The following is a 6,416-nucleotide window of genomic DNA, read 5'->3' as shown; positions in this document are numbered from 1 at the left end:
TGGATTGAAGCATTGAAGATGGTATCGTGATGGTCAAATTCAGAGACCCTAGCCAGACGAGTTATCGACGAGCGGACTTATAGACCTTGAACTTGGCACTCGATGTCACGTCTTCTGAGTATACCTTTGTGAGGACGAGATTCGTCGAAGATTGTTTCATTGAATAATTCATTCAAATCAGCAGAAATTGTCTCTGTTTGAGAGGTGCTTTAGATGTCGTTATTATTTACAAGAATTTTCTCTTTTTTTCTCAAACCTTTTGCAGTTAATTATATATTCTACATAACACCATAACTTCTATTTATTGATTTGGATCTTTGAAGTAATGTATTTTGTATCGTTATCTCTAACCTATCCATACTTATATATAAGAGTTCATATTTAAGTTTCCAATGAAATGTATTGTCGTTAAGTTAAGTATTCTGTGGAAGTAAAATGTTGTTCCACGACTGAAAGTGAGATTTCTCTCACCTCGTGTTTCACTTTGTCATTTCTGACTTCAGCTGTAATTTAACTTCATTGGCTTTTCTAGTTTACAACCCTATCGCTCCTCTGACGCGAGCGGCCATATCATATACTGGCAATACTGGCATATAAATTGCTGGCAATTTTTCCGAGCTCATGAGAAAAATAAACTAAAGTTTTGTTTGACCTTCAAGAACTTGATGTTTACAAATATAAGGAGAAACGTATAATCTGATCACTTTAATTTTTGGTAACACAGAGAAATAAAACTCAATGAATTGATGTGTGCAAACTTGCAAAGCTTCAGAATGTAAGAATAGTATAATACAAACATGAATGTTACGTGTCTGATTTTTCATTCACGCTTATCAAGAAAAATCAACTAAGAATGCCCTGACCTCTATACTAGTCACATGCGTCGTGGAATATGTTTTTGACGTCTCCAGGCGTCTCCATTCGAATTTGTCAAACTCCTCGGTGTGTATGCGTATTCGTGTCTGTCAGTGTCACTGCGTGAGAACCTATAGCTGTGGTGAAATCTGAAAATTTTCCTCGAACTGATTGTGTTCTCGATGCTGATAGTACAAGATAAGACGGGGTTAGACTACACATCATCACGCTGTTAAATCACGACAAATAAAAGTCCGAGAATAAACTGTTGAACGTTATTGTTGAACGCATGTAGATGCCATATACATATTTCTAGAAGGAAGATCTTCCGAGATCTGACTTGTTTTCAAATTCGGAATATCTACGGCATGCGTATTTTGCCTCCAGAATTCTACACAATCTTCTCTTTACAGTCATTTGTGCAAAAGCGCCGAGGTTGAAATTGTAGTATAATCCGCAGATGTTCTCATTCAACCGCGTTATATCGATGTCTAATCGTCTAACCTCTATGAAGTTGCCCCGCCGGAGGATAATTTCCAGTGCATGTAATAGACATACCCGTGGGATTCACGCGTCAGAATAGCCACGTTTTAACGCAACTCATCAAACTTCAAGGGAGATGGGATTGTTTTCCCGGATAGAAAGGTAGAATTTGCCTAGCTTATAGGAAAACAGATTTCATTTACACTTGTCGGCCGGGTAACCTTAAACGCACCTACAAAGTAATCAATCTTGAAAAAAGTAACAAGTCCCAAGCGGTGGATTAAATTGTATAGTTGATCGGTATTCGCATCCAGGTACCTGTGAGCTGTAGAGCTGCCAGAGTGTCTACATACGGTTTTTACGGATTCTATATTCAGATTTATTCATTTCTGTTGAACATCTGTCAAATTAGTTGGCATGAGCAGTCAATAAGTATAGTTAATTGCACGACTAGGTGTGCTGTTACAGTTGTAATCACCACACTTATGGTCAGGAACTTGTAAACATCACGAGGCCGAAGGCCGAGTGATGTTTACAAGTTCCTGACCATAAGTGTGGTGATTACAACTGTAACAGCTCAACTACGAGGTGCGATTAACGACTTATACCACGAAAACCAGGCCAATCTTCTCTAAAATTTGAAAATTACTGTCAATAAATCGTCTACTTTTGATTTGAATATCCACAATGGAATGGAGTGAGCCATTGTACGTCGAAAGGTTCACAGAGGTTATTATGCACCTGGCATGTGAGTTTGGGAGAATGACCTATCCCAGACAAGTAGGACAAGGGCTCTGGTCAACTGCAAATCTGCAATAAGGGCTATAGAGTGGTATAATGCACCTGTGTAGAAGGAAACTGTTTTAGTCTGATTGGTTAGATAAAATGGTTTGCCTTACTATATCTTGTTGGCTATTGGCTAGCGAGAAGGAATTCAATCTGTTGATGCGTGTGATTGCCTCGTGGATGCATCAGGCTTTCAATACCAATTTCGTGTTTTCGACTGGTCAAGATGGACCTTGTCAACTTGTCTGATCTGATGACCCAAGAGACTATCTAGAGTTCCATGGACGGCCATGTAAAAACAACCAAAGTGGATTTTACACGGGCAAACTGCCCTATAAGAGCAGCCGCTACTACGGAGCGCATGAAATCCACGATGTGTTCTTCAACTTATAAAAAAGTACTTGGCGATGATAACACCGGACGGGATTGTACTATCGATGACCCTTGCCAAGGGATAATCAAGTTCTCCTGCCAGAAAATATACGTCTTTACACAAAGCAATGTGCAAGATGGCTTGGCCAGACTGCCAGCACACTGGATATTCTGGCAAGGTAATTTATTCTTTTACTAAAATATTTATACACAAAACGAATTCTGTAAAGTTATAAAATTAAATTCATTGACCAAAACAATTTGTTGTGTGTGCGGCAGTATCACAGAATTTCTTTCGACTATTCCACAAACGTTACAAAAAGGCTGTACTTATTTCCATGATATTTGTCACATATGTCTTGTGTTTGATAATTTCAGGTGAATGCAGCAACATCTCTGTACCATCAGGGATTCGATGAGCAGCTTATCAAAGAACAAACAGGTCACAGATCAGATGACGGTTTACGCGCCTCAAATGTATGTCTACTGCACAACAAAACCATGTGTCGAATATATTACTACCACCTCCATCTAGTGTTAAATCAGAGGAATCTGTAAGTAAACCAGTTTCTCAAGTTACGACAAAACAATGTAACAAAACAGACAAGATTGGTCCAACCCAAGAAGACGCCGAATCTAAAGATGGACAGCCTTCATCAACAAATCATGTTGCTTACATTGAGCATGGTTCAAAGAAAGTTAAAATTGAATTATAAAATGTGATGCTATAACATATCAGTTGAACAAATTGTCTTCATTTTGTTATTGAATGTGTGTGAATGCTTTAGACATCTCGACTTGACCTATTGTTCTCTTGCAAATTAGGAATCAGTCATAGTTTTTTTCATATTTAAATAAGTAATCACTACACTTTTATTGATATGATAATGATTTTCTTTCATTAAAGTGTGGTGATTACTTATTTACATATGAATAAAAGTATAACTGATTACTTATTTTGCATAAGAACAATAGGTGTCAGTCGTGTTTTCAGGGATAAATGGATGGCAAGAACAATAGGTCACATGACCTGGAGTGGTATAATTATTGAGTTATTGTTAAATAAATTTCCAGTAAAGCTGCCTGTGTAATTGGCCAGTAAAAACTCGAAATCTCACAGCTCCTTCAGCGATAAATTTTACAAGCCTTTTACAAGCAAATAGGTATTCCATTTGTAACTTGATTCAATTACAAAAGAAGCAACCCCATGTCCCTATTGAACTTTTCTCCGTTATCGCTGTCAACATTCCATGTTTTTTTATCCAGTGTTCATTTGGAAAGTTGTCGCTGATAACAGAAAAGTTTGCAATCAGTGACGAGACAGTGCAAATTGCAAGACGTCTTTAGATGAAGTCTAGACCACGTACCATTAGAACGTCTGTTTAAATTTTTCGATAATGCATTTGAAGTTTGAAGGGGAGTAGGTTGATTGTTTGAAAATTGATTTGTTGGTTGGTTTTCTATTCTTTGATGAAGTGCATAAAGAGCGGAGAGGTCTTGCCCTCTGCACAGTGGAGAACTGTTTTACCAATCAACGTCTTGCCTAGATTTGCGAAATGGCTTGCCCGAGTCACAGGAAGGAATCGTTAGATCTCGGAAAGGGTATACTCATGAGTTCATGCAATTTACTTCATTTTCAAATATTTCAAGAGTTCACAGACACTGCAAACTTTTCCAGAAATGTTGTCCAGTTTCCAATCATGTGAATTTCGGCACGGAAGTTGTGTCTGCAACTTTTCACGAGATTTGCACCCCATTTGTTTTGTTTGCTGTTCTTCTTTTTCGATCGACGACTATAAAGATCTTAAGATCAGTCCCCCATTTAAACTTAAGATTTAACTCACGACAGGCGGTTTGTCAATGATCGAATTTATATTTGATTGTTTAGTGTAGAGTAATGCCTTTATCAATTCAATACTTTTTAGAATCAGTCTTGACGGGTCGGTAGTGTATAACCAAAAGGTGAATTGAATGCAGGCTTTAAACTCATTCTAGCTCTCTAAGATCTGTCTTTCGATAGGGATATTATTACCCTCCCGTGCCCATCCCTAAAATGGGGCATGGACAATGTTGAGCACCTCATATTAAGAAATCCATGGTTAAATATCGGGCAGTTAACGCTCCGACCCCAAGAAACTACACTTGTCTTCGAGAGGTAATGTCTTAAAATGTACATTGAACATTATGTCTGTTCAAAAGAAGGAAAGTTGACAGGGTTGCCATTGATTTCTCAAGTTCTGATCAGACCATAGTTACAGTCTCATTCCCATCGTACAATCTCCTCCGAGGTGAAGCCATCTAATACAGAACTGTTGACAATCTGTTCAAAATAAAACATATAGGTAGCAGTCTCGCCCCGACACCCCATGGTCACCCTGAAAAATAGAGCCCAGCAATTTTGTTCACCTCATGTTAACAGTTCCATGGTAAACATTGGAAAGTTAACATTTCAGAAGTTAAAATATACACGAGTCTTTTTTTTTGTTGTTTTGGATGGTTGTTCATTGTAAAATCAACACGTGATGTGTCCACAAGAAGAATATTTAGACGACTTGGGTATAGGCTGAAAGTTACACCGATCGAAACAAATGAGAGAAGGGTATTTATTATCATGACTTTGCGAAGTTAATTTTCAGAATTTTATTTGAAAAAAATAGTATAAATGGTAGCTCCGACTAAATATTCACTCTCAGACCACTAGACCACATGGCTAGTCGCTAAACACACTAGCAATCACAAAACCAGCCTCAGCTTCCTCAATGAAGCCCACTAATCAACCATATTGAATAAATAATTCTATGGTCCTTTCGGCTTGCAGGAGCAAAAAAAACCAACTCCGCTCATAGACAGTCGAGAATAACTTAAGCCCCATTTACTTTAGCTCACGGATTATTTTTAGTAAGGACTTCTTAATCGGGGGCTTTGGAGATCAGCTGACACGGGGCAAAAGCACGATCTTTGCAGGCGGTGGTGTGATGTATCCATGGCGCTCGGGTCAATATGTTGTCAGTATCTGCATTCAAGCCATTTGAAATTTCCACCCAGATAGGTGTTCTATTTCACTTCATGCGCTTCTCATTTTCTGGTCAGATTATCGGTACAGTAATATTTGCGTAGTTCAATCTGGTCTGAGGGTAAGCCATTGCAGGATTCTTTCACTATCTGCAGTATGGGTAATTCCGTCGGCTCGTACTTGTAAGAGATCGTATGTATAATATGACATCTAAATTTTATGAAGACAGAATGCGCTCAGGGAACATTTTTAGAGTCTGACTTCCAAAATGTTCAAATTCTACTATCATGTGCAGCCTAAGTGAACCTTCTTGAAACCTGTAAGAAGTTTTTACCGTTTTTATTCTTTGTTGATATTGGGATTATAATTTTGTTATGAATGAATTTAGTTCCAGTAATATAAATGTTTCACCCGGCTCCTTGAAGTGAAAAGGTCTTGATATGGTAACTTACGTGTTATTTCTATTCACCTTAGTGGATATGTGGGTATAAAATACCAAACTAAAAGTTTAATTCTGTCGTTGTTTACAAAAGAGAATTTGTGGTAGTTTTGTATGGTAATTCTCAACACATTCATAGGCAACCGAGATAATATTTGGCAGCTCCGTGATTCGTATGATAAAAGCAGAGGATACCATCGAGATTTTAATCGAGCATGATCGAGTCCTGACTCAGACTCGCGCATGTCAGGGTCCGTCCTACATGTGTAGCTTGTACATCCACGTGAACTTGTGTCGTGTCTTCGCGAGGACTCACATTGAGTGCGAGATTATGTTACGGTGAGGCTTGTGATTTTCTTGATGCATTTCTGAGCAAGTGATACGCACATCAGTATACATTCACAGTCAGAAATACCTATACTCCAATAAGAAAGTGCAACTTCCAGGAAATACTGACGATTTATCTCG

General features: G+C 38.3%; 1 long non-coding RNA gene across 1 annotated transcript; it reads left to right on the top strand.

Moving 5' to 3' along the window:
• Positions 1-2,069: 2,069 nt before the first annotated feature.
• LOC139134318 (uncharacterized) lies at positions 2,070-3,231 on the top strand. Its single transcript, XR_011552782.1, has 2 exons — positions 2,070-2,675; positions 2,875-3,231. It is a non-coding gene; the product is annotated as an uncharacterized lncRNA (long non-coding RNA).
• The last annotated feature ends 3,185 nt before the right edge of the window (positions 3,232-6,416 follow it).

The sequence above is a fragment of the Ptychodera flava genome, chromosome 6 (assembly GCF_041260155.1).
Source record: "Ptychodera flava strain L36383 chromosome 6, AS_Pfla_20210202, whole genome shotgun sequence".
NCBI lineage: Eukaryota > Metazoa > Hemichordata > Enteropneusta > Ptychoderidae > Ptychodera > Ptychodera flava.
The sequence above is the reverse complement of the archived record's forward strand: the minus strand, read 5'-3'. Positions and strand labels throughout refer to the sequence as shown.